The sequence below is a fragment of the Tamandua tetradactyla genome, chromosome 5, assembly GCF_023851605.1.
Source record: "Tamandua tetradactyla isolate mTamTet1 chromosome 5, mTamTet1.pri, whole genome shotgun sequence".
Classification (NCBI taxonomy): domain Eukaryota; kingdom Metazoa; phylum Chordata; class Mammalia; order Pilosa; family Myrmecophagidae; genus Tamandua; species Tamandua tetradactyla.
The window spans coordinates 29,402,814-29,430,122 of record NC_135331.1 but is presented as its reverse complement, the minus strand read 5'-3'; the positions used below and the strand labels follow the sequence as shown (position 1 = coordinate 29,430,122).

General features: G+C 37.1%; 1 protein-coding gene and 1 pseudogene across 1 annotated transcript in view; one reads left to right on the top strand and one right to left on the bottom strand.

Moving 5' to 3' along the window:
- The window catches only part of LOC143683919 (uncharacterized), a 61,352-nt gene that overhangs the window by 5,867 nt on the left and 28,176 nt on the right, over nucleotides 1–27,309 (top strand).
- LOC143683028 (N-acetyllactosaminide alpha-1,3-galactosyltransferase pseudogene) lies at nucleotides 1,997–3,366 on the bottom strand (annotated as a pseudogene).

Below are 27,309 nucleotides of genomic sequence, written 5' to 3'. Positions count from 1 at the left end.
CCATTTCCAGACATTTAAGTTCAACCTCATTAAAAATTCTGTACATCTTATATAATTGCTTCCCCTTCTCTAGCTTCTGTGTATCTCTAGGTACCCCGTATTCTATGTTTGTTTACACATTCTAGTTAGTTTTTATAATTGACCCTTTTATCAATATATAGTATCTTTTCTAGTTCCTTCTAAGAATATTTGACTTTAAGACTATTTTGTCTCCTGATAATTTTTTCAATGGTAATGAGAAATTTTATTTTTAGAAAGATTTGAGAATAACTGTTAATGAGATCCTGAATTTGTCCATTTAGGATTTAAATTTAAATGAAAAAAAAATCAAGGCCCTCAAAAGTAAATGTCAGCCCTTTAAATAGTCAGGATGAATAATTTCTTTGATGCAGGACTTAAACCATTAACTTTCCCTTCTCCAGAATGGATCAGACAACTTGAGTAATAAAGAAGTAAGGTTCCTGACATGTGATTTTTTTTTTTAAAACCCACTTCTTTTTCAGGATTTCTGTTTGTTTTGTTTTGTTGGATTGTGAGTTTTGGGGACAAGAATTTAATAGAAGAGGAGGCAGCAGTGAAATAGTAAGAGGAAATGGAAGTTTCATTTTATCGTAGAAGCCCATTTTGCTATACCTCAAAACAATGCAGTGGCCTTTTAAGTAAACTTGAAAATGGAAGCAAATGACCTAAACTTGAATACAAGCGAAATATCAGCATGCTCATAGGTAAATGTTGCCTCCTAATTTCCTTTACTCTGAATTGCTGAACTTTAAATATCTGGGATTTCTCTAAGTTTCTCTTAGAGAAAAGAATTGAATGTTAAGCTGTTCAGTCATGAATGGACTGGGTTTCCATAACCATATCATGCTTTTGTAATAAAATCAAAATAAAGTCTTCCCACCCTTTACACTTGGGACGGGATAGGAGGTGAGTGAGGATTGAGAGATTACTTGATGGGAAGACTTTTCCTCCAATCCCCCAAATTGGTATTTGATGGTCTAAGAGGCCCTGAGGGTTAGAGCCAACTCTAGCAGATTGTCCTCTAGTGAACCTTAGGCCCTTGTAGGTCTCTTCGGTCCATTGAAGGCCTCTCCCTGCTCTATACCATCCACTGCTTGCCAAGGATTTGAAGATTCTGCAAGTTGCAGTTTGGCAGTTTGAATGTGGTTTGGACAAAGCAGGAAGCATCTTGCATTCAGGTCCCTGTTACTCTGAAAGTTGTGAGGTCACGGAGGGTAGAGGTCACTCACGCTGCCTCCCATTCATCACGGAGCCACAGTGTATTTAGATGCCAAACCCATGCACTGTGCCCTTTCAAGGTGGCACTGCCCCATGGTGATGAACCCTCTTTCCACTCTTTCTTTGTTGTTTAATGGATGCTGATGTCAAGGCTTTGTGGTCTCTTCATCCTGAGCCACCTACTTATTCAGATCCCCTATGACTTGGAACATTCACCATCTCCACTGGTAATCTCTACCAATCTTTTGCACATAAGCCAAGCAGCATCCTGATGAGAAAGGGACATGGACCACAAATGGCCTGAACCAATCTGTTATAGAAACTTTTTCAGTATTGCCAAGTCAGATTGTGTCTTTGCTACAAGTTTTCTTGTAGCAAAGTTTTCTTGTGGAAAGGAAGACTTTGAAATCAAGGGGATATATCTTCCCCCAACTGTATCTTGTTGCCAAACACTTTCCTTAGAACTCTTTTGTTATCTGGGACATATAGAGTATTTCTCACCTTTTTTTTTCACATGTGGCAAATTCTTTTGGTTCAGCTATTAGTATTTACCTCAAACTCAGAGTAGATAAGGAATCACTGAGAATTTACCTGATTATCATATGCTCATTCTCATATTATAAGGCACAAATTTTTAAGGAGGAGTAGATGTGTTTGTTGTATTATTGGTGTTTTTTTTAAAGTGAAAACTGTTTCTTTTCTAAGGAAGTAACCAGAATAATACTCAGATTCAGAAACCTATTGGCATAATTTGAAATCAAATATTATTTCTAACCAAATTATACACTTTTGTCTGCTAAAATACCTTGACAGTTTTAGTATCTGAAGGCAGTCCTATATGATAATCCTAGCAGTATTCTGGTAGTAAGATATTCTTGGGTTTGTTAAGAAGGAAATACTTGTTTAGGTGGCTTTCATCATGCCACTGTGCTTCTATATCATTTTCTTTGTCCTGGAGGATTCCCTTGTAGCATTCCCAGGTGGTATTTAGAAACTGAATGGGTGTTACTCCAAAAATGGCCTCATGGTAATAAAAATCCTGGCCAAGTTGAATGAGAGCTGCTGACTCCCACCTTCCCTGGTGAGTAAAGTCATCAGGATGTGCCTTTTGCCACCAGTCCTGTAGCTGAGCCACTGACTGGCCCAGAGTCTCCACCCCAAAGTTGTCTTGGAAGACCTGGTCTACATCTATACAGAAGACGAAGCCATCTTGCTGGATGAGGCCCGCAGTGTACTCCCCAGTGGTCTTCACGCACATCCTACTGAAGTCCTGCCACCCCTTCTCAGGCTTGAGTTCAAACCCTTTGAATGAGCAGAGAGGACCTAGTTGATAATGTAACCATCCCCCACTCTGTTTTAGTTACTCTATTCATGGAATGTTTTCCTTTATTTAAACTTTTAACCTTCTTATGTCTTTGCATTTAAGGTGTGTCTCTTGTAAGCAGGATACAGTTACTGCTTTCATCTCGGGGCTAAGGGTGCGGTGCACTCGTGACCTGGAATTCTGTGTAAAATTTTTTGGCTTTCACTTCATACCAGAAAAGCCTGAATTTTTTCTTTTACGGTTATGGTAACTTACTGGCATTAAAAGACAAACCATATACAACACTATACATACATTTTATTCATTTCTGAGTTTTTAAACATTTTCTGCTGTTTCTGCTGGTCTTTGCATGTCATCTGCTGCTTCCACACAATTACCCTAGAATTGCCACGTAATTTCTTAGGCTGACCTGTGATGTATCAAAACCGCAGTGGGAAAAGTTGCAACATAGAAGAGATAACTGTTTAGTAGGGTCATTCTTGTTTGTACATTCTGCCAGTTTCATCTGTTTGGGAAATTTAAGACACTTAACTTTTAAAGTAGCTCTTGATAATTCAGGACCTCTGCTATTTTGAAATTTCATTTTTTGTGAGTCATACCTTTTTTGTACCTCAATTCTTTCATTATTGCCTCCTTTTGTATCTAGTTGATTTTTTTTAGTGAATAGTTAGAGTCACTTCACATTTCCTTTTTGCATATTTTTCTGATATTTTATTTGTGGTTACCATGAAATTGATAATTTAGCATCCTGAATGTACTAATCTCTTTAGATTTCTTACCATCTTAACTTCAGTATCATCCATAGACTTTGTTTCTGTACTTCTCCATTCTCCTGTTTTCATGAAGTTCTTGCCATAGATTACATATTTGAGTCCCAAAGCATACATTTATCATTACTTTAATACACTTGCATGTTATATTCTGTATATGAAGTTACATACCAAAAACACAATAAAATAATACTAGCACTTACAGTTACCTAGGTGGTAACCTTACTGAAGATCTTTATCTTTTCATGCTGCTTTGATCATCTGTCTAGTGTCCTTTCCTTTCAGTCTTAAGAACTCCCTTTAGTTTTGTTAGTAGAGCAGTTCAAGTGGTGATGAACATTCAGCTTTTGGTTATCTGAGAACATCTTATCTCCCCCTCAGTTCTAAAAGAGAGCTGTGGATACAAAGTCTTGGTTATAATTATTCTCTTTCATCAATTTATAAATATTTCTTCCCACTGTGTAATTGCCTCCAAGGTTTCTTTTATTTTTTTTAAATAGTTTTATTGAGATATACTCACACAACATATGATCCATCCAAAGTGTACAATGATTTGCAGTATAATCACAAGAGTTGTGTATTCATTACTACAGTCAATTTTAGAAAATTTTCGTTGCTCCAAAAAGGAAAACCCCATACACCTTATAGCACTTAATTATTGAAACTTAGCATTGGTATGGTACCTTTGTCACAATTAATGAAAGAATATTAAAAATATCCATAGTTTGATGTTAGGTATATATTTTTCTAATTACCAACCTATTATTGACACCTTGTAATAGTGAATACATATGTTCTAGTCCATGAAAGAACACTCTTATGTTGGTACTATTAACCACACTCACCATCCACAAAAGGGTTCACTGTGTTAACTGTCCTATGTTTTTTTCTTGCTTTCCTCTTAGTGACACACATAACCCTAAACTTCCCCTTTTAACCACGATCCCATAATTTAGTGGTGTTAATTACACTCACAATAATGTGGTACCATCACCTCTTAACTTTTTCAAAATATTCCAATCAACCTAATTAAAAATTATGCAAAAAAATATGCATCAGCTCCCCATTCTCTACCTTTCTGTCTCCTAGGGTGACCTATGTTCAAGATTTTAACTTTGGAGTTTACTCATTATTAGTTTATATTAGTGAGTCATTTAATATTTATCCTTTTGTGTCTGGCTTATTTACTCAATATGATGTCCTCAAGGTTTATCTATGTCGCCTGTATCAGGACTACATTCCTTCTTACAGCTGAATAATATTCCATTGTATGTGTGTGTGTATGTATGTACACCACATTTTGTTTATCTGTCGGTTGATGGACTTGGGTTGTTCCCATCTTTTGGCAGTTATGAATACTACTGCCATGAACTTTGCTATAAAAATGTCTGTTCATGTGCTTGCTTTCAATTCTTCTGGGTATATATGCCTAGTAGTGGGATTGCCAGATCATATGGCACTTCTACATTTAGCTTCCTGAGGAGCTACCAAACTGTCTTCCATGACAGCTACACTATTTTACATTCCCAGCATTAGTGAATGAGTGTTACTATTTCTTCATACGCTCTCTAACGCTTGTAAGTTGTTTTTTTTTTTTTAATTGGCCATTCTGGTAGATGTAAAATAATATCTCATGATTTTGATTTGTATTCCCTAATAGCTAGTGATGTTGAGCATTCCTTCGTGTGCTTTTTAGCCATTACTATTTCCGCTTTTGAAAAATGTCTATTCAAGTCTTTTGCCCATTTTTAAATTGGGTTGTCTTTTTATCATTGAGTTGTAAGATTTCTTTTTATGTACTGATCATTAAATTCTTATCAGATATGTGGTTTCCAAGTATTTCCCCCCATTGAGTAGGCCACCTTTTCATTTTCTTGGTGCAAGAAAGTATTCAGTTTTGAGAATTTACATTTATCTTTTTTATTCTTTCATTGCCTGTGCTTTGAGTGTAAAGTCTAATAAACCTTTGCCTACCTCAAGTTCTTTAAGATGCCTCCCTACATTTTCCTCCAGGAGTTTTATGGTCTTGCCTCTTATATTTAGGTCTTTGGTCCATTTTGAGTTAATTTTTATTAAGATGTGAGATAAGGGTTCTCTTTCTTCATTTGGATTTGTATATATCAAATGTTCTCTCACAACCATTCATTGGGATTTTTCTGGCCTGGTAGAGTGGACTTGGAAGCCTTGTCAAAAATCATTTGAGTGTAAATGTGCAGATCTGTTTCTGAACTCTCAGTTTGGACCCATTGATCATTATTTCTATCTTTATGTCCCTTCCAGGCTGTTTTGAGTACTATAGCTTTGTAATGTGCTTTAAAGTCAGGAAATATGAGTCCTCCAACTTCTTTCTTCTTTTTCAAGATGCTTTTGGCTTTGGGGAGCCACTTACCCTTCCAAATAAATTTGATAATTTCCTTTTCCGCTTCTTCAAATTTTAGGCAGTTGGTATTTTGATTGGACTCATATTGAATATGTAAGTAAATTTGGGTAGAAATGACATCTTAACCATATTTAGTCTGTCAATCTGTGAACATGGCATGTCCTTCAGTGTATTAGATCTTCCTTAATTTAGCAATGTTTTGCAATTTTCTGAGTAGAGATATTTATATCCTTGATTAAATTTACTCCTAGAAATTTGATATTTTTAGTTGCCATAATAAATGGGATTTTTTTCCCCTTCATTTTCCCCTCAGTTTGCTTATCACTAGTGCATAGATACTACTGATTTTTGCGTGGTGATCTTGTATCCTACCATTTGCCAAACTTGTTTATTAGCTTTAGTAACTTTATTTTTTGGAAATTTCTATATATAGGATCATGGTATCTGCAAATATTGGAAGTTTTACTTCTTCTTTCTAATTTGGATGCTTTTATTTCCTAATTCCTCTAGCTAGAACTTCTAGCATGATGTTGAATAACATTGATGAATATGGGTATCCTTGCCTTATCCCACATCTGAGGGAAAGCTTTCAGTCTTTCACCATTGGAAATGATGTTAGCTGTGGATTTATCATATATGCCTTTTATCGTGTTGCGAATGTCTCATTTTATTCCTACCTTTAGAAGTGTTCTAAAAGTGTTTAGAAGTGTTTTAAAAGAAAGGATGCTGGATTTTGTCAAATGCCTTTTTTGTGTCCATCAGTATGTTCATGTGTATTTTTCCTTTGATTTATTAACATGTATTGTGTTAATTGATATTCTTGTGTTGAACCACTCTTGCATACCTGGAATAAAACTCACTTGATCATGGTGTATGATTCTTTTCATGTACCATTGGATCCGATTTTCAAGTGTTTTGTTGAGGACTTTTGCATCTATGTTGATTAGAAAAATTAAAGAAATTTTCTTTTACTGTTTTTATTTGGCTTTGGTATTAGGATGATGTTGCTTTCATAGAGAGTCATGTAGTGTTCCCTCTTCAATTTTTTTGAAAGATTTTTGAGCTTGATTGGTATTAATACTTTGAAGGATTGCTGGAACTTAACCTGTGAAGCCATCTGGGAAGGCTTCCTTTGTCAGAAGGTTTTTGATGACTGAGTCAGCCTCTTTTCTTGTAATTGCTCTGTCGAGGTCTTCTGTTTCTTTTAGAGTAAGGGTAGGATTCGTGTGTTTCTAGGAGTTTGTCCTTTACGTTTAAGGTGTCTGATTTGTTGTCATACAGTTGTTCATAGTATAATTTCTTTTGGGTCAGGAGTAGTGACCCCTCTCATTTCTGTTTTTACTTATTTGCATCTTTTCTCTTTTTGCTTTGTCACTCTAGCCAAGATTTTGTAAGGTTTATTGATCTTTAAGAACCAACTTTTGTGGTGTTTTTTTTTAAATTTTTATTAATTAAAAAAAATTACAAGAAAGAAACACAAACATTCCCAACACATACACTCAGCAATTCACAATATCATCACATAGTTGCATATTCATCATCATGATCATTTCCCAGAACATTTGCATCGATTCAGAAAAAGAAATAAAAAGACAACAGAAAAATAAAACAAAAACAGAAAAAAAATTTTTACATACCATACCCCTTACCCCTCCCTTTCATTGATCACTAGCATTTCAAACTAAATTTATTTTAACATTTTGTTCCCTCTATTACTCATTTTTATTCCATATGTTCTACTCATCTGTTGACAAGGTAGATAAAAGGAGCATCAGACACAAGGTTTTCACAATGACACGGTCACATTGTGAAAGGTATACAATCATCATCAAGAAACATGGCTACTGGAACACAGCTCTACATTTTCAGGCAGTTCCCTCCAGCCTCTCCATTACATCTTGATTAACAAGATGATATCTACTTAATGCGTAAGAATAACCTCCAGGATAACCTCTTGACTCTGTTTGGAATCTCTCAGCCACTGACACTTTTTCTCATTTCACTCTTCCCCTTTTGGTCGAGAACGTTTTCTCCATCCCTTGATGCTGAATCTCAGCTCATTCTGGGATTTCTGTCCCACGTTACCAGGAAGATCCACACCCTTGGGAGTCATGTCCCACGTAGACAGGGAGGGTGGTGAGTTTGCTTGCTGTGTTGACTGGAGAGAGAGGCCACATCTGAGCAACAAAAGATGTTCCCTTGGGGGTGACTCTTAGGCCTAATTTTAAGTAGGCTTGACCTATACCCTGTGGGGTTAAGTTTCATATGAACAAACCCCAAGACTGGGGGCTCAGCCTATAGCTTTGGTTTTTGTGGGCTTTTTTCTCTCTCTTTTTTGTTTCTCCAATTCATTTACACTCTGATCTTTGGTATTTCTTTCCTCCTGCTTGCTATGAAATTAGCTTGCTATTCTTTCTCTAGTTTTTCAGGTGTTTAATTAGGTCTTTGATTTTAGCTTTCTGACTTTTGAATGTAGGTGTTGAGTGCTATAAATTTCCCTCTCAGCACTGCAATTGCTGTGTCCCATAATTTTTGATATGCGGTATTCTCATTTTCATTCATTTCAAAATATTTACTTTCTTTTGCACTTTCTTCTTTGACTCACTGATTGTTTGAGAGCGTGTTGTTTGACATTCATATACCTGTGAATTTTCCTGTTCTCCACCTGTATTGATTTTATCTTCCTTTCACTATGATCAGTTGTAGTGCTATCAATAATTTCAGTATTTTAAAATGTATCTAGGCCTGTTTTTTGTCCCATAATGGAGTCTGTCCTGAAGAACGTCCCTTGAGCATGTGAGAAAGGTATATATCCTACTGTTTTAGGGTGCAGTGTTCTATAAGCTTCTCAGTTTCCTCAGTGAACCTCTGTTTAGATTTCTAATTTTGAAGAGAGTGCTGTGTTGACGTCCCCAACTGTTACTGTAGGGACAACTGTTACACCCTTCAGTTTTTTCAGTGTTTGCCTCCTGTACTTATGGCACTTTGATTAGGTGCCCATATATCAGTGATTGTTATTCCTTTTTGGTGAATTGTCTCTTTTATTAATATATGGTGTCTTTGTCTCATAACATTTTTACATTTAAATTCTATTTTGCCTAATATTAGTAAAGCTACCCCAATGTATTTCTTGTGTTTTGTTTTCTTTTGGTTTTGGTTATTACTTGCATGGAGTACTTTTTCTGTCTTTACCCTTTCAACCTAATTTGTTTCTTTGAGTCTAAAATGAGTCTCTTGTAAACAATATATGGATGTGTTTTTATCCGTTCTGCCAGTCTGTGTCTATTGATTGGGAAGTTTAATTCATTAATATTCAGTGTTACTTTTGTGAAAGCAATGATTCTTTAGCCATTTTGTCCTTTGACTTTTATTGTCAGATCTATTTTTTCCTCTTTTTTATCCTTTTATTTACCCTACTGATAATCTTCATTTCTATACTCGCTTTCAAGCTTCTCTACTGTTTCTTTTTTCAGCTAGCATGTCTCCCTTTAGTATTTCTTGCAGTGCAAATCTCTTGTTTACAAACTCTCTCAGCTCTTGTTTATCTGTGAATATTTTAAAGTCTCCCTCATTATTGTTTCTGTCTTTTTATTTTTTTGGCATGGGCAGGCTCTGGGAATAGAACCCGGGTCTCCAGCATCATGGGTGAGAATTCTGCCACTGAGCCACCATTGCACTGCCCTCTCCCTCATTATTGAAGGACAGCTTTGTTAGATAAAGATGTCTTGGCTGGCAGTTTTTCTCTTTCAGTATCTTAAAAATATACCACTGCATTCTTGCCTCCGTGGTGTCTGATGAGAAGTCAACACATAGCTTTATGTGGCTTCCCTTGTATTTGGTGAATCACTTTTATCTCATTGCTTTCAGGATTCTCATCATTGGCAATTGACAATCTGATTAGTATGTGTTTTGGAGCAGTTCTATTTAGATTTATTCTGTTCAGAGTACTTTGGGCTTCTTTGATTTACATATTTATATCTTTTGTAAGGGTTGGGAAATTTCCAGACGTTATTTCCGCTGCAATTTCCAGCCATTTCCTTGAATATTCTTCCTGGCCCTTTTTCCTTCTCTTCTTATGCTGGGGCATCTGTGGTACATATATTTGTGGGCTTGTGCTATCAATCATTTCCTGAGACCCAGCTCAAATTTTTTGTTTTTTTTCTCCCGTTTGTTCTTTTGTGCATTCTAATTTGATTGCTGTCTTCTAGTTTACCAATGTTTTCTTCTGCGTCTTCAAATCTGCTGTTGTGTGTCTTGTATGTTTTAAATTTCATCTGTAGTATTTTTCATTTCCATAAGATCTGTTCTCTTGCCTATTCTTTGAAATTCTTCTTTATTCTCTTAGTGTTTTCTTATTATTCCTTATCTCTATAGCCATCTCGTTGAAATCATTTAGGAGATTTTTAGAACATGTTTGATCTTTTGGCTTGGCTATATCTTCCTGTTTTTTAGTGTGCCCTGAAATTTTTTGCAAGTATTTGTGCATCTGATTATCTTGATAAGATTATTTTGAATGCTGGTTCTCTTCTCTTGTCTAAAATTTTGTTGTTATTGAGTTTGTATTAAAGGTCTTCTTTGGTACTAGTTCATCAACATTCCCCATCCAAACTGTGCCAGGTGTTGCACACCTGTTCCAGAGGGCCCTAGAGAGAGGGTCAAGAATGCAGCTTCCCAACACTGTACTTTCTCAGCCTTTCCAGCAGATTGCAGTCTTCAGCAACTTACTCTCCTCACCCTAACAAAGATAAGGTATTTTTTACCATATAACATTTCTGTTTCCGATATAGGTAGGAATAATGACCCCATCATTCTGTGGGTACCTCCAGAAAGGACCAAGGCTGTGGCACCCCAGGGTGCAATTTTACCAGCCAACCGTTGATTCAGAACTGTGCTGTATCCCCCTCTATTCTCTGGTCGGAGGCTTACCCAACTCTTCAAACCACAGCAGCAAATTGGGCAGAGTCCATGCTGACCTGCAGCTGTTGGGTGTGTGCCAAGAGCCACAGTGAAACTTAGTCACCTGCCGCAGCTTCTCTGTGGAAATGGTGGAGCCATGAGAGTCCCAGGTTCCTCTCTGGGAATTTTCAAGGCTGCAGGACCCAGAAGGTCATGCTTGCCTGCCAGTAGTTGTATTGATACTGTTGTGTGCCTCCTTCTTATCCCAATGGGAAGGCCTCCCTTTCTCTCCCAGACCACTGCAGCCAGCCAGACAAGAACCTGGCATGCCCAAAACTGCCGACCCTGGGGATGGGAAATGGACTCTGAGAGCCGTGGGAGAGATCAGTCATTGACTGCAGTCTTTCTGTGGGTACAACAGAGCTGTGGGTACCCCAGACTCCTGCATGGAAAGGCTCAAGGTTATGGGATCCAGAGGATTAACTTCACTGGCTAGTAGTTGGATCTAGACTGTGCCACATCTCACCAGGTAGGCAATAACCTGGCTGATACACAGCTGTTGGCCTTGTAGGTAGAGGGTGGGTTCTGGGAGCCATGATTGAGTTCACTCACCATAATTTCTCAGTTGTTAAGTTTCTCATTTCTTCATCCAGCTTTTCCTCATATGTTGCAGTGGTCCTTCCCTGGTCTCCTGAGCCCAGAATGGCTGCTTTGGGTGGTTTTTGCCTGTTCTCTAGGTGTTTTTGGTGGAAGAGTGAGTTTTGCTTTTCCTTATTCCACTATCTTCCCTGAAGTTCTCTCTTTGAGTTGATATTTGTATGTGGTGTGAGATAACGGTCCAGCTTCATTCTTTTGCCTGTGAATGTCCAGTTTTCCCAGAATGATATGTTCAAGAGTATCTTTTTGCTTTGCATGTCCTTAACACCCTTGCCAAAATCAGTCAGCCTTAGATATGTGGGTCTATTTCTGGAATTTCAAATCTGTAGTCTATTTGTCTGTCTTGATCTTGATGGCAGTACCATGTTGTTTTGCTTACTGCTGCTTTGTAGTACAATTTGAAATTGGGAAGTTTGTGTCCTCCAATTTTGATTTTCTTTTTCAAAATTGCCTTGGCCATTCAGGGCTCCTCCATTTTCATATGAATTTGAGAGTTGGTTTTCCACATTTGTAAAGAAGTTTGCTGGAATCTTGATTGGGATTACATAGAATCTGTAGGTCAGTTTGGGTAAAATTGACATTTTAACAATTTAACCCTCTCCGTTCCATGAGGTCTCCTGACTGAGTCATCCATTATAGTATCTCTTAGAAATCATAGAAAGGAGATCTGCTATGTTATTTGAACCTGAATAAGGCTGATGAGGCTGTGCTACCTGATCCCTGGTTAGCTACCCTGGGGCTTCCGTCCTTGATAGGCTCCCAAAACACATTTGACTATACAAATCAGTGTTGGATCCCACTTAACACCAAACACTGGTGATGCTAAAACTGTGGCAGGAAGCTCCTTCTCATGACCAAGGACTTCTCCTGGGTCCTGATTATTCACAATCATTAACCATCATTCACCGTTTCTGATATCCATCTTAGGCAGCAGTGAAGACCGTCTGATTCTTCCCTCAGGCAGAGGAAAACTTTGGGCAAGGAGGGGTCACAAGAGAGAGGAGCCATGCTTTTTTTTTCTTCTCCTTCTGGCCATTAAAATTTGGTCCACCCAAGGAATCACTGACTCAGAAGTGGGGGGAGCTATCCTAATTGGCTTCCTTAAAAGGGAGTCCGATAGTCCCCTTTGGAGAGATTGATCTCTCTCCAAATATTCAGGAGATTTGTGAGATGGTTGTTAAACCCTTGTACACTTGGAATTGCCCATGTTGTAAATACATGCACTATGGAAATCAGCCAATGCTATAAATCCAGGGGTTTCTTGTTGTTGTTGATGGAGCCATGTTACCACCATAGGCCCTTGAGCTCAATGATTCTTCTCTTCTCCAACAAGACCAGAAAAGGAGATTTCTTGACAATTATTCATATTATGAATTGACACTGAATCCCACTATCCATCTCTATAATAATAATAAACTGATGAAAAAATCATAAATATACTGCTACATAGAAATTCAAATAGTAATACAAGAATAGAGGTAAGATTTTAAAGTAAGAGAAGGGAAGATTGGCTGAGTTCTACAACTTAATGAAAAAGCTAATGATAGCCATCTCAGATAAGGTACCCATTGAGATATGAGAAGATAAAATAGTGTGTCTAAAATATCACACATATACAAAGATAAAATTCTTGAGAAAAGAGTGAAAGGAAAAAGAAAGGAAAAAAACCTTTGAAATGAGTAGAAAGTATTAGAAAGCTATGGAAAACCAATCCAAAACTGATAAAATTAATGTTACTAGTAAAGAAAAAGTGAATGATATGAAAAATATCTTTATGAATTAATTCATAAAATAGAAAAAAGGATAAAAAGAAACAGAAGCTAAATATGAGGAAAAGTTTTCTCAACTTGTTGAGATACTGGAGAATGCCTACTAAGTCTTCAGAGAATCCAATCATGGCCCTTATAAGCGTATAAATTCTTTCTGAAATATCACAGTAAGAGATAGATTTAGAGAATTCTTGCATGTAGGTGCTACCCATAGATGGACTAGAATTAACTGATGTGGTAAAATACAGACTGTTACAAGGACATATATTAAATGAAGTCAGAGCGAACTCATTTGTAGTGAACTGCAGTATGGAGACAAAAGAAATATGAAATGGAGATTAAATGTATCACAAAGAACATTCCGACACAGTCAGTCTTGAGGATATGTAACAGAGTTTTTAATGCTGCCAAGTTATTCATGCATCCATTCATCCAAAAATATATTGTACAAAAAATATTGTACAGATTTTCAGCAAAGCAAATGTAGTGACTTAAGTCCTTGGTGCCTTTAGGATGAGTGAGTACTGTGCTTAGGTTCTCCCTCCTGATCTCTTCAACAGCCAGCAGGAAGCAGGTGTCCTGCGTACTCAGTGTCACTTTAATTTATAAATGCATTCACTTCTATGCAGCAGCAGGCTTGTCATTACCCAGTTTTTCCTGGTCTGTGTGGACAGATCAGCTTAGTGGTGTGGTTCAGTGTTATCCATTTCTGTGTTTCCATGCACCAAAACTATGTCACCCAACATCGTTGTCAATAACAAAATGTGATATATCCATTGATCCTGTCATTTGCCTTCCTTTTATTCAGCAGTGCAGTGGGTTAAAGAGAATGTTGAGTGGGTCTTCTAAAATTCCAGCACCAGCAATGGGCTAGGCAGTAGTCCAGGGTATTACTGACAAAGATAAACAGTTGAACAAAAGGAAATATTCTTTCCTCCTTTCCTCTTACATTCTAGAAAACCACAGATAAAAAATCAAAGACCAACTCTGGTAGAAAACATAGGTTTAATAACAAAACATTAATTCAAACTATAAATCATAAGTGTACCTTCTCATATTGGGTGATTTATCAAAACCCAGCTCTTCCTGGAAATGGTGAGGAGGAGGGGCCAAGATGGGGGCTTAGCAATGTGCGCATTTTAGTTCGTCCTCCAGAACAACTACTAAATAACCAGGAACAGTACTGAACAGCTCCCCGAGCCACGTCAGTGACCAGACACACAGCGTACCCCAGTCAGGACCAGCTGGACCGGCTGCAGGCCTCCCCAAAACCATGAGTTCCCCAGGCCGCGGCGGCCAGCGCCTGGCACCCCTCCCCAACAGGCGGCTTCCCAGAGGGTAAGGAAAGAGACTCTAAACCTGGTCAAGGCATAGGTCGCTCATTGGGCTCACGGGAAAAGAGGAAAGGGGAGGAAATGGAGGCTTTAGTGGCTGTGTCTCTACGGAGACTTGGCAGCCTGTGGATTCAGTGGCGGGACTTCTCAGGCTGCAATTGCCCCAGGCATAGGCGAAACAGGCTGCTTTCAGGGCTGTCTCCCACCTGTGCCTTCCCCAGGAGAGGGGTGAAGCCCAAATCAGGTGGAATCCCTCCATCGAGGAACTCAGACCCCAGGGCTTGGCAATTTGAAGCCATTAAAACCAGCCGACAACCTCTCCTCCGTTTCCACCACATCCCCAGCAGGGAGAGTCTTCCAAAGTTAAAAGTGCCGCAACATCTTTTGCTGGTGCGACCTGCAGGCAGACGCGCCACATACTGGGCAGGATAAGAAAAACAGAGCCCAGAGACTTCACAGGAAAGTCTTTTAACCTGCTGGGTCTCACCCTCAGGGAAAACTGACGCAGGTGACTCCTTGCCCCTGATAGGAGGCCAGTTTAGTCCGGGAAAAACCCGGCTTGAGTCTATAATACCTACGTAGACCCTCCTAAGGGTGGGGAGGGAAAAGGCACCATGTAAGCAGCGCAAGAAACAAGAAAACAAGAACTGAAAAATTATCCTCTGTTAAACAAAACCTAAGCTAGAAGTCCAGAAAAAGCTGAACTGAAGGTCAAAGAACAGATAGGCAGCAAATTCATCTAGCAAAAAAACCCTAGGTAAGAGAAGTGAAAGCAATCACCAAAATAAACTAATTAAGGTAATTAGATGTCTAGACGCCAGCAAAAAATAACAGATCACACCAGAAAAATTGAAGATATGGCCCAGTCAAAGGAACAAACCAATAGTTCAAACGAGATAGAAGAGCTGAAACAACTAATTCAGAATATACGAACAGACATGGAAAACCTCATCAAAAACCAAATCAATGAAGTGAGGGAGGATATGAAGAAGGCAAGGAATGAACAAAAAGAAGAAATGGAAAGTCTGAAAAAACAAATCACGGAACTTATGGGGATGAAGGATACAGTACAAGAGATGAAAAAAACGATGGAAACCTACAATGGTAGATTTCAAGAGACAGAGGTTAGGATCAGTGAACTGTAGGACAGTACATCTGAAATCTGACCGGATACAAAAACTATAGGGAAAAAAATGGAAAAATATGAGCAGGGACTCAGGGAACTGAATGATAATATGAAGAGCACAAATATACGTGTTCTGGGGGTCCTGGAAGGAGAAGAGAAGGGAAAAGGAGGAGAAAAACTAATGGAAGAAATTATCACTGAAAATTTCCCAACTCTTATGAAAGACCTAAAATTACACATCCAAGAAGTGCAGTGTACCCCAAAGAGAATAGATCCAAATAGACATTTTCCAAGACACTTACTAGTCAGAATGTCAGAGGTCAAAGAGAAAGAGAGGATCTTGAAAGCAGAAAGAGAAAAACAATCCATCAGGTACAAGGGAAACCCAATAAGACTATGTGTAGATTTCTCAGCAGAAACCATGGAGGCAAGAAGACAGTGGGATGATATATTTAAATTACTAAAAGAGAAAAACTGCCAACCAAGAATCCTATACCCAGCAAAATTGTCCTTCAAAAATGAGGGAGAAATTAAAACATTTTCAGACAAAAAAATCACTGAGAGGATTTGTGACCAAGAGACCAGCTCTGCAAGAAATACTAAAGGGAGCACTAGAGACAGATACAAAAAGACAGAAGAGAGAGGTGTGGAGAAGAGTGTAGGAAGAAGGAAAATTAGATATGACATACAAAATACAAAAGGCAAAGTGGTAGAGGAAAGTACTACCCAAACAGTAATAACACTAAATGTTAATGGATTGAACTCCCCAATCAAAAGATATAGACTGGCAGAATGTATTAAAAAACAGGATCCTTCTGTATGCTGTCTACAGGAAACACATCTTAGACCCAAAGATAAACATAGGTTGAAAGTGAAAGGTTGGGAAAAGATATTTCATGCAAATAACAACCAGAAAAGAGCAGGAGTAGCTATACTAATATCCAACAAATTAAACTTCAAATGTAAAATAGGTAAAAGAGACGAAGAAGGATACTATGTACTAATAAAAGGAACAATTCAACATGAAGACATAACAATCATAAATATTTATGCACCAAACCAGAATGTCCCAAAATACGTGAGGCAAACATTGCAAATGGAAATAGACACATCTACCATAATAGTTGGAGACTTCAGTTCCCCACTCTCATCAATGGACAGAACATCTAGACAGAGGATCAATAAAGAAACAGAGAACTTGAATATTACAATAAATGAGCTAGACTTAACAGACATTTATAGGACACTACACCCCACAACAGCAGGATACACTTTTTCTCAAGTGCTCATGGATCATTCTCAAAGATAGACCATATACTGGGTCACAAAGCAAGTCTCAACAAATGTAAAAAGATTGAAATCATATAGAACACTTTCTCGGATCATAAGGGAATGAAGTTGGAAATCAATAATAGGCAAAGCGCCAGAAAATTCACAAATATGTGGAGGCTCAACAACACACTCTTAAACAATCAGTGGGTCAAGGAAGAAATTACAAAGGAAATCAGTAAATATCTCGAGGCAAATGAAAATGAAAACACAACATACCGAAACTTATGGGATGCAGCAAAGGCAGTGCTAAAAGGGAAATTTATTGCCCTAAATGCCTATATAAAAAAGAAGAAAGGGCAAAAATACAGGAATTAACTGTCCACTTGGAAGAACTGGAGAAAGAACAGCAAACTAACCCCAAAGCAAGCAAAAGGAAAGAATTAACAAAGATTAGAGCAGAAATAAATGAAATTGAGAACATGAAAACAATTGAGAAAATCAATAAAACCAGAAGTTGGTTCTATGAGAAAATCAATACGATTGATGGGCCCTTAGCAAGATTGACAAAAAGAAGAAGAAAGAGGATGCAAATAAATAAGATCAGAAATGGAAGAGGAGACATAACCACTGACCCCACAGAAATAGAGGTAATAACAGGATACTGTGAACAACTTTATGCCAATAAATACAACAATGTAGATGAAATGGACAACTTCCTAGAAAGGCATGAACAACCAACTTTGACTCAAGAAGAAATAGATGACCTCAACAAACCAATCACAAGTAAAGAAATTGAATCAGTCATTAAAAAGCTTCCCCAAAAGAAAAGTCCAGGACCAGACAGCTTCACATGTGAATTCTACCAAACATTCCAGAAAGAATTAGTACCATTCCTGCTCAAACTCTTCAAAAAAATTGAAGTGGAGGGAAAGCTACCTAATTCATTCTATGAAGCCAACATCACCCTCATACCAAAACCAGGCAAAGATATTACTCAAAAAGAAAACTACAGACCAGTCTCTCTAATGAATACAGATGCAAAAATCCTCAACACAATTCTAGCAAATCGAATCCAGCAACACATTAAAAGAATTATACATCATGACCAAGTAGGATTCATCCCAGGTATACAAGAATGGTTCAACATAAGAAAATCAATTAATGTAATATGCCATATCAACAGATCAAAGCAGAAAAATCACATGATCATCTCAATTGATGCAGAGAAGGCATTTGACAAGATTCAACATCCTTTCCTGTTGAAAACACTTCAAAGAATAGGAATACAAGGGAATTTCCTTAAAATGATAGAGGGAATATATGAAAAACCCACAGCTAATATCGTCCTCAATGGGGAAAAACTGAAAACTTTCCCTCTAAGATCAGGAACAAGACAAGGATGTCCACTATCACCACTGTTATTCAACATTGTGTTGGAAGTTCTAGCCAGAGCAATTAGACAAGACAAAGAAATACAAGGCATCAAAATTGGAAAGGAAGAAGTAAAACTATCACTGTTTGCAGATGATATGATACTATGTGTCGAAAACCCTGAAAAATCCACAGCAAAACTACTAGAGCTAATAAATGAGTACAGCAAAGTGGCAGGTTACAAGATCAACATTCAAAAATCTGTAGTGTTTCTATACACTAGTAATGAACAATCTGAGGGGGAAATCAAGAAACAAATTCCATTTACAATTGCAACTAAAAGAATAAAATACTTAGGAATAAATTTAACTAAAGAGACAAAAGACCTATACAAAGAAAACTACAAGAAACTGTTCAAAGAAATCACAGAAGACCTAAATAGATGGAAGGGCATACCGTGTTCATGGATTGGAAGACTAAATATAGTTAAGATGTCAATTCTACCTAAATTGATTTACAGATTCAATGCAATACCAATCAAAATCCCAACAACTTACTTTTCAGAAACAGAAAAACCAATAAGCAAATTTATCTGGAAGGGCAGGGTGTACTGAATTGCTAAAAGTATCTTGAGGAAAAAAAACGAAGCTGAAGGTCTCACGCTGCCTGACTTTAAGGCATATTATGAAGCCACAGTGGTCAAAACAGCATGGTACTGGCATAAAGATAGATATATTGACCAATGGAATTGAATAGAGTGCTCAGATATAGACCCTCTCATCTATGGACATTTGATCTTTGATAAGGCAGTCAAGCCAACTCACCTGGGACAGAACAGTCTCTTCAATAAATGGTGCCTAGAGAACTGGATATCCATATGCAAAAGAATGAAAGAGGACCCATATCTCACACCCTATACAAAAGTTAACTCAAAATGGATCAAAGAGCTAAACATCAGTTGTAAGACCATAAAACAGTTAGAGGAAAATGTAGGGAAATATCTTATAAATCTTATAATTGGAGGTGGTTTTATAGACCTTAAACCTAAAGCAAGAGCACTGAAGAAAGAAAGAAAGAAAGAAATGGGAACTCCTCAAAATTAAACACTTTTGTTCATCAAAGAACTTCATCAAGAAAGTAAAAAGACAGCCTACACAATGGGAGACAATATTTGGAAATGATATATCAGATTTTATAAAGAGATTGTTCAACTCAACAACAAAAAGACAGCCAATTCAATTACAAAATGGGAAAAAGACTTGAACAGACACTTCTCAGAAGAGGAAATACAAATGGCCAAAAGGCACATGAAGAGAAGCTCAATGTCCCTGGCCATTAGAGAAACGCAGATCAAAACCACAATGAGATATCATCTCACACCCACCAGAATGGCCGTTGTCAACAAAACAGAAAATGACAAGTGCTGGAGAGGGTGTGGAGAAAGAGGCACACTTATTCACTGTTGGTGGGAATGTCAAATGGTGCAACCACTGTGAAAGGCAGTTTGGCAGTTCCTCAAAAAGCTGAATATAGAATTGCCATATGACCCAGCAATACCATTGCTAGGTATCTACTCTGAGGACATAAGGGCAAAGACACAAACAGACATTTACACACCAATATTTATAGCAGCATTATTTACAATTGCAAGGAGATGGAAATAGCCAAAATGTCCATCAACAGACGAGTGGCTAAACAAACTGTGGTATATACATACGATGGAATATTATGCAACTTTAAGACAGAATAAACTTATGAAGTATGTAACAACATGGATGGACCTTGAAAACATTATGCTGAGTGAGACTAGCCAAAAATTAAAGAACAAATACTGTATGGTCTCATTGATATGAACTGACATTAGTGAATAAATTTGGAATGTTTTGTTCATAACAGAGACCATCAGGAGATAGAAATAGGGTAAGATATTGGGTAATTGGAGCTGAAGGGATACAGACGGTGCAACAGGACTGGATACAAAAACTCAGAAATGGACAGCACAATACTACCTAACTGTAATATAATTATGTTGAAACAGTGAATGAAGCTGCATGTGAGAATAATAGAGGGAGAAGGGCTGGGGACATATTGAAATCAGAAAGATAGATGTTAAAGATTGAGATGGTATAATCTAGGAATGCCTAGAGTGTATAATAACAGTGAAATGTACAAGGTACAATTTTAAAGATGTTTTTGCATGAGGAAGAAAAAAGGAATGTCATTATTGCAGGGTACTGAAAATAGATGGTAATTAATATTTTAAAATGTCACCTTCCGTGTGAGACTAAAGCAAAAAATGTTTATGTTACAAAATTTATATTTTGACTAGTACACTTCCTAATATAACTTACGTAGATAGTTTGATTGAACGCCATAAGTACTTGGAATCTCAGGTAGGACATGAGATTTTGTTGGTTTGTCCAGAGTGATGCCCCGATGAATCCCAGAGTGATTCGATCAGTGAGTGGAAAAGTATCTGCAAAGCCCCCCTTCGGGGAGTGGTGAGAACGGTGAGAAATTCAACTTCCCCAAGTTGAATTCTTGATATTCTCACAAACAGTGTGGACAACCAAAGCTATAGGCAGAGCCCCCAGCGTTGGGGTTTGTTCATATGAAACTTAACCCCGCAAAGGATAGGTCAAGTCTACTTAAAATTTAGGCCTAAGAGTCACCCCCAAGAGAGCCTCTTTTGTTGCTCAGATGTGGCCCCTCTCTCCAGCCAACACAACGAGCGGTCTCACCACCCTCCCCCTCTCTACGTGGGACATGACTCCCAGGGGTGTTGACCTTCCTGGCAACGTGGGACAGAGATCTTGGAATGAGTGGAGACTCAGCATCAAGGGATTGAGAAAAACCCTAGAATGAGCTGAGACTCAGCATCAAGGGATTGAGAAAACCTTCTTGACCAAAAGGAGGAAGAGGGAAATGAGACAAAGTGTCAATGGCTGAGAGACTCCAAACAGAGTCGAGAGGTTATCCTGGAGGTTATTCTTACGCATCAAATAGATATCATCTTGTTATTCAAGATGTAATGGAGAGGCTGTAGGGAACTGCCTGAAAATGTAGAGCTGTTTTCCAGTAGCCATGTTTCTTGATGATGGTTGTATAATGATATAGCTTTCACAGTGTGACTGTGTGATTGTGAAAACCTTGTGTCTGATGCTCCTTTTATCTACCTTGTCAACAGATGAGTAGAATATATGGAATAAAAATAAATAATAGGGGGAACAAATGTTAAATTTAGTTTGAAATGCTAGTGATCAATGAAAGGGAGGGGTAAGGGGTATGGTATGTAAAAATTTTTTTTTCTGTTTTTGTTTTATTTTTCTGTTGTCTTTTTATGTTTTTTTGTGAATTGATGCAAATGTTCTGGGAAATGATCATGATGATGAATATGCAACTATGTGATGATATTGTGAATTGCTGAGTGTATGTGTTGGGAATGTTTGTGCTTCTTGTAATTTTTTTTTTTAATTAATAAAAAATTTAAAAAAAAACCCAACTCTTCCTGATGTTCAACATCCAAAGTGTCTAAAAAAAGTCAGTAATGTTGGAGACAGAATGGATTCCAGAAATATCCAAGAAATTTATATATGAACACTGCATCCTGAAGAAGGAAAAAAAGTGTTAACCAATATTATAGGATAGTTCTTTGCCTTATCTTGTGGAAAATGCTAATTAAACAGTAGGTATACTTACCTTAAGAAGTTAAAAGAAGTACAGTGAAACATCATTGAGCATAAAGGACACTTAATAGAAGCAGAAAATATATTGCAGAAACACAAAAATATAGAAGAAATACTTAAGAAGCAGAACCACATGTCCAAATACTGTCTGCAATGAAGATAATATTCTATCTCTGCATCTGTCTCTGCACAGTCTATTATAAAAGCCATTGGCCACATGTAGCTGTTGAGCCCTTGAAATTTGTCTAGTGCTACTGAGGAGCTAACTTTCAGTTTTGTTTTATTAATGCCAATATAAGTTTAATAGCCACTTAAAGTTAGTGCTTACCAGTATTGCACGTCACAGACCTAGAATATTAGAGGGGGCAGTTAAAACTAGTGAAAGGGATTCAAGACAAGAATGGTAAAAGGATAAATAGAGTTAGAAATAGGAAATGAAAATAGTAAGGCAAAAGTTAATGCAATAAAAATTTCACTTGCTGCTTTGATAGAGTAACTGTTTAAATATAAACTGCACTGATGAGAGTGTAAGTAAATGAGGTCTGCTCACAGCTTATTGTTTGGAGAACTCAGCAGATCCCCCACATTTTTTTTGTATTTTTTTTATAATACCCCACATTTTAAGACACAGAGACATCAACCATTTTCTCAAATAGGTTCCAAAGGAAGAGACTTTCCTCTTCTCTTGAAGTCCTGCACTTTCCAGCTTCTTCTCAGGATAATACACCCTCTCGTTTGCATTCTCTGGACACATACTGTTCATCTTAATTGGATTTACCAGACAATTAGAAAATTAGAACCTCCATGTGATGTTGGAGAATAAAGATATAAGGCCATTTTTGAAGGGAAGGAAGGAGGATTCCTTCATTCCTTTATTCCTTCATAAACGTCAAATTCCTTTCTGATTCCATTATCATGTAAAGAATCATTCTAGGTCCTGGAGATAAGGAGCCAGAGACACTGAGTAGGTACCTATAGACAAAGGGCTGAAATTCCCTCAAATAAATTTGGATACATTAGTAGTTGAAAGATGGATAAATAAAAGCATTTCGATATGCAAGATTGATGTGAACAAAATAAACAGGAACCTGGGATGAAGAAAGGATGGGAGTTGTAGATTAAATGCCATACAGAACTCCCTAGATTAAGGTATGAATGTTGTTATTGTTCTAAATAAAATGGGAAGACAATTTTAGACTTGGTTTTGATAAGGAGAAAGTAAGTGAAAATTCTAGTGCATAGCACAGTGTAGTACATGGTTTTATTGCTGTTAAGATTCACAATTGAACTTCTCATTTGAAAAGAATTCCAGGGCTTCCCTTTTAATTTGCTATTTTTCTTTTTTTCCCCTCTGAATATGATGTCTTTTTTGCTTGAAAAATGAATGTGAAAACCAAAAGTTCATTTAAATTTTAAACTATTAATATTTATATTCACACGGATACATTAAAATATGATTTATGTTTCAAAAGTAAGTTGGATTTCTTTGTATAAAATATCATGCAATTCGTTTCCCAGTGCCTGTCCATACAAAAAAATATATATGGGAACCATATGCATGATATATATATATATATATGATATATATATATGATGTAAGTGTATCATGAAAAATTTTGGCTTTTGATTATCTGTCCCTTTTTTAATTCAGGCGAATTTATGTAACATCAAATTAGCCATTTTAGAATGTACAGTCAGTGGTATTTAGTAAATTCATGATGTTATGCATCAGCTTTATCCAATGCCAGAACATTATCATCATCTGCAAAGAAAATCCCATATGTACTCCTGTTAAATCCTGTGTTTTGGTTTGCTAAAGCTACCAGAATGCAATATACCAGAAATGGGTTGACTTTTACAATGGGGATTTATTAGTTTACAAATTTTTCAGTTGTAAGGCCATGAAAACATCCCAATTAAGGCATCAACAGGTCGATACCTTCTCAGAAGAAGAAAGGCTGCTGTCATCTGGGTTTCCTCTGTCAGATACCAAGGCACATGCATTGTCATCTGCTTGTCCTTTGCTCCCAGGTTTCATTGTGTTCACTCCTGGCTTCTGGTGGCTTCCTCTCTGAGCTTCTGTGGATCCTCTCTTAGCAGCTCTAGGATGCTTTTCTCTAAGTTTTCTCAGTGTTTTTCTCTTCTGGGCTTTTTCTGCCGTTTATGCTCTCATTAAGGACTGCAGTAAAGGATTAACACCCAGCTTGAATTGAGTAGGTCACTTCTCAGTTGAAACAACCTACAAAAGGTCCCACCCACAATTGGAGTGCACCCACAGGAATGGATTAAATGAACTTGGAATTTTCTGTTACAGCTTCGAATCAGCACACCCTGTCAACCAGTGGTCTTTCTCTCTGTATGGATTTACCTATTCTGGATATTGCATACAAATGGAATCATTAAAAAATGGTGAATTTTTGTGTCTGGCTTCTTTAGCTTAGCATGTTTCTGATTTGTCGATTTATGTAGTATGTACTATTGCTTCATTCATGTTTGTGGCTGAATGAGTATTCCATTGTATGGCTATAACATAATTTAATTATCTCTCCTGTTCTGTGTTTTGGAAAAGCTTGAGAAGTATATGTGCCAGTTCTTTAAATGTTTTATTTATTGATTTCAACAGTGAAGCCATTTGTCTAGATTTTTCATTATGAAGAGGTTTTCGATTTCTGATTCAAACTCTTTTGCTTATTATGGTTCTATTAAGATATTCTGTTTCTTCTGAGTCAGTTTTTGTAATTTGTGTTTTTCTAGGAATTTTCTTATCCACATTATTTAATTTGTTTGGATTACAATTGTTCATAGTATTCTTTTGCATTTTTTATTCTCTGAAGTTTAGTAGTAGTGTCCCCACTTTAATTTCTCATTTTAGTTATTTGTGATTTCTTTTTTTTGTCAGTCTAGCAAAAGGTTTGGCAATTTTATTGATATTTTCAAGGAACCAACTTTTGGTTTTACTGATTTTGTCTTTTGTTTTTCACTTTTATATTCTGTTTCTCCCTTCTAATCTTAATTTCCTTCTTTCTCATTACTTTATGTTTAGTTTGCTCTTCTTTTTATAGTTCTGTATGATACAAAGTTTATTCTTGGAATTATTCTTCTTTATTAAATTAAGTGTTTCAAGGTATAATTTGAGCATTGCTTCCCATTCATCCAACAAATTTAGCTGTGTTCTATGATCATTTTCATCTCAGTATATTTTCTGGTTTCCCTTGTGATTCAGTTTTTGACCCACTGGTTATTTAATTGATGATGTTTACTTTCCACATTTGTGAATTGTCTAGTTTTCTTTGTTACTGATTTTTGGGTTCATTCCATTATGTTCGAGATGATACTTGTGTGGTATCAGTCTTTTAAAATTTTTTTAGACTTGTATTGTTCCAGATATATGGTCTACCTTTAGAATATTTCACATACACTTGCATGTATATTTCTTTCTGTTGTGTGATGATGGTTCTGTATAGGTCTGCTAGCTATAGGTGGTTTAGAGCATTGTTTAAGTCCTCTGTTGTTGATCATGTGTCTGGTTGTTCTATTACTGCAATTGGGGTATCAAAATGTCCAATTATTATTATTAGGCAGAATCCCTTTCCCCATAATGTAACCAACCCTTAGCACACAGTTCAAGAAACTTCCCCCACCCATAACTTCCAGGAGGCCCCTTGCAAAACCAAACCTGTCCTGACTCATGCGGCAGTCCCTTGATTGTCCTTGCGTCCATCCTCCAGTAGCTGCATTCCTGCAATAGCTCCCCTTATCCAACCTCTGCTCTCTGGCAGTTAGAGCGCTGGCAGATTGCAATAACTCCCCTTAATCGAACATACCCGCCTCTGGTAGTTATAGCCCCAGCAGCTCCAAGCTTGGTATAACTCCCTGCTTAGCCTGCCAATTTCTCACTGCCTACCTAGGCAGTGAAAATTTACCTCCCTTTCCCTACCCACACCAACCCTGCTATATCAGTTGTACCCCTACCCTGCTCAGGGCAGGCATCAGCCTGCCTGGGCATAGCTTCACAATAAAGCTCCTTCAGTTGAGTTTTGGTCTCTTCTCCTCCCTCCTGGTCGAGAAACCTATGTGTTATCATATAAATATGTATTTCACCCTTCATGTTTGTTTATGTATTTTGGGGTGGTTGTTAGGTGTACATATGTTTGTAATTTTTATGTTTTTGATGAATCATTTTATCAATACATAATGCCCTTTGTCTCATAATTTTTTACTTAAAGTCATTTATTCCGTTCCTCCAAGCTCTCTTTTGATTATGGTTTGCATGGAATATTATATTCCATCCTTTCCCTTTCAACCTATTGTTTTATTAAATTGAAAGTGAGTCTCCTGTAGACGGAATGTAGTTATGTCATTTAAAAAGATTCATTCTGCCAGTCTCTGCTTTTCGATTGAATGATTAATCCTTTTTCATGTAAAAGAATTATTGATAAGGGAGAAGTTGTTCCTGTCATATCTCATTTTCTTTATATCATGCATTTTTGTTTTTCATGTCCTCCATTCCTTCTTTAAGTTTAAATCAAGTTGTTATAGTATGCAATTTTTCTTTCTCATTTCCTTTTTTTTGGATAATTTTAGATATTTTCTTAGTGATTACTCTAGGAATTACAATTAGCTTGTAAACATAACAATCTAGATTGAATTATTATTAACATAGAATAATATAAAATATTTCTAGTTTTATACAGCACCATCCCTCTTTATGTTGTTATTGTCACAACTTACATCTTTATATATTGTATTTATAAATATTGTTTTAGGCAATTGTCTCTGAATCATAATGGAAAAGAAGAGATGTTACATACCAAAAATTCATTGCTGCTAGTATTCTTAGTTTGCCAGAGCTGCTATGACAGATGCCACACCATGGGTTGGCTTAAACAACAAGCATTTATTGTCACACAGTTTTGAAGTCTAGAAATCTAAAATCAAGATGCCAGCAAGGCCGTGCTTCTCTCACACTTGGGAGCATTCTGGTGATGGCAGACTTCTGTCTCATGTTGATCTCTTTCTTCCTGGCTTCTGTGTCTGGCACTATGCTTTTCATCTCCAGGTTCAGTTTTCTTTGTTTATAAACTACAGCCCCATTGGATTCAGACCCAAATTCATTAATTTCTGCTAAAGGATCTTCAAAGATCCTTTCACAAATGAGTCCACACCCTGACTCACCTTAATGTATTCAAAGATACTAACTAAATAACACGATATTGTTGTTATTATTTTAAATAACCATATTAATTGACACTTTGTTGAGCTTATTTCAAAGCACTCTACATATAACTATTTTATCATTCATAATAAAAAGTTGGTTAAAATACTACCCACATTTTACAGATGAAGAAATTAGCTTTCCCTGAGACAAACGGATCATATTTAATGGTGCTTGAATTTATCCTGAGGGTCTACAAACATTGGGATCATTTGGCGACAGGAATCATTATATTCAAACTCAGCCTTCAGGCATTCTCAGTCTTAAAAT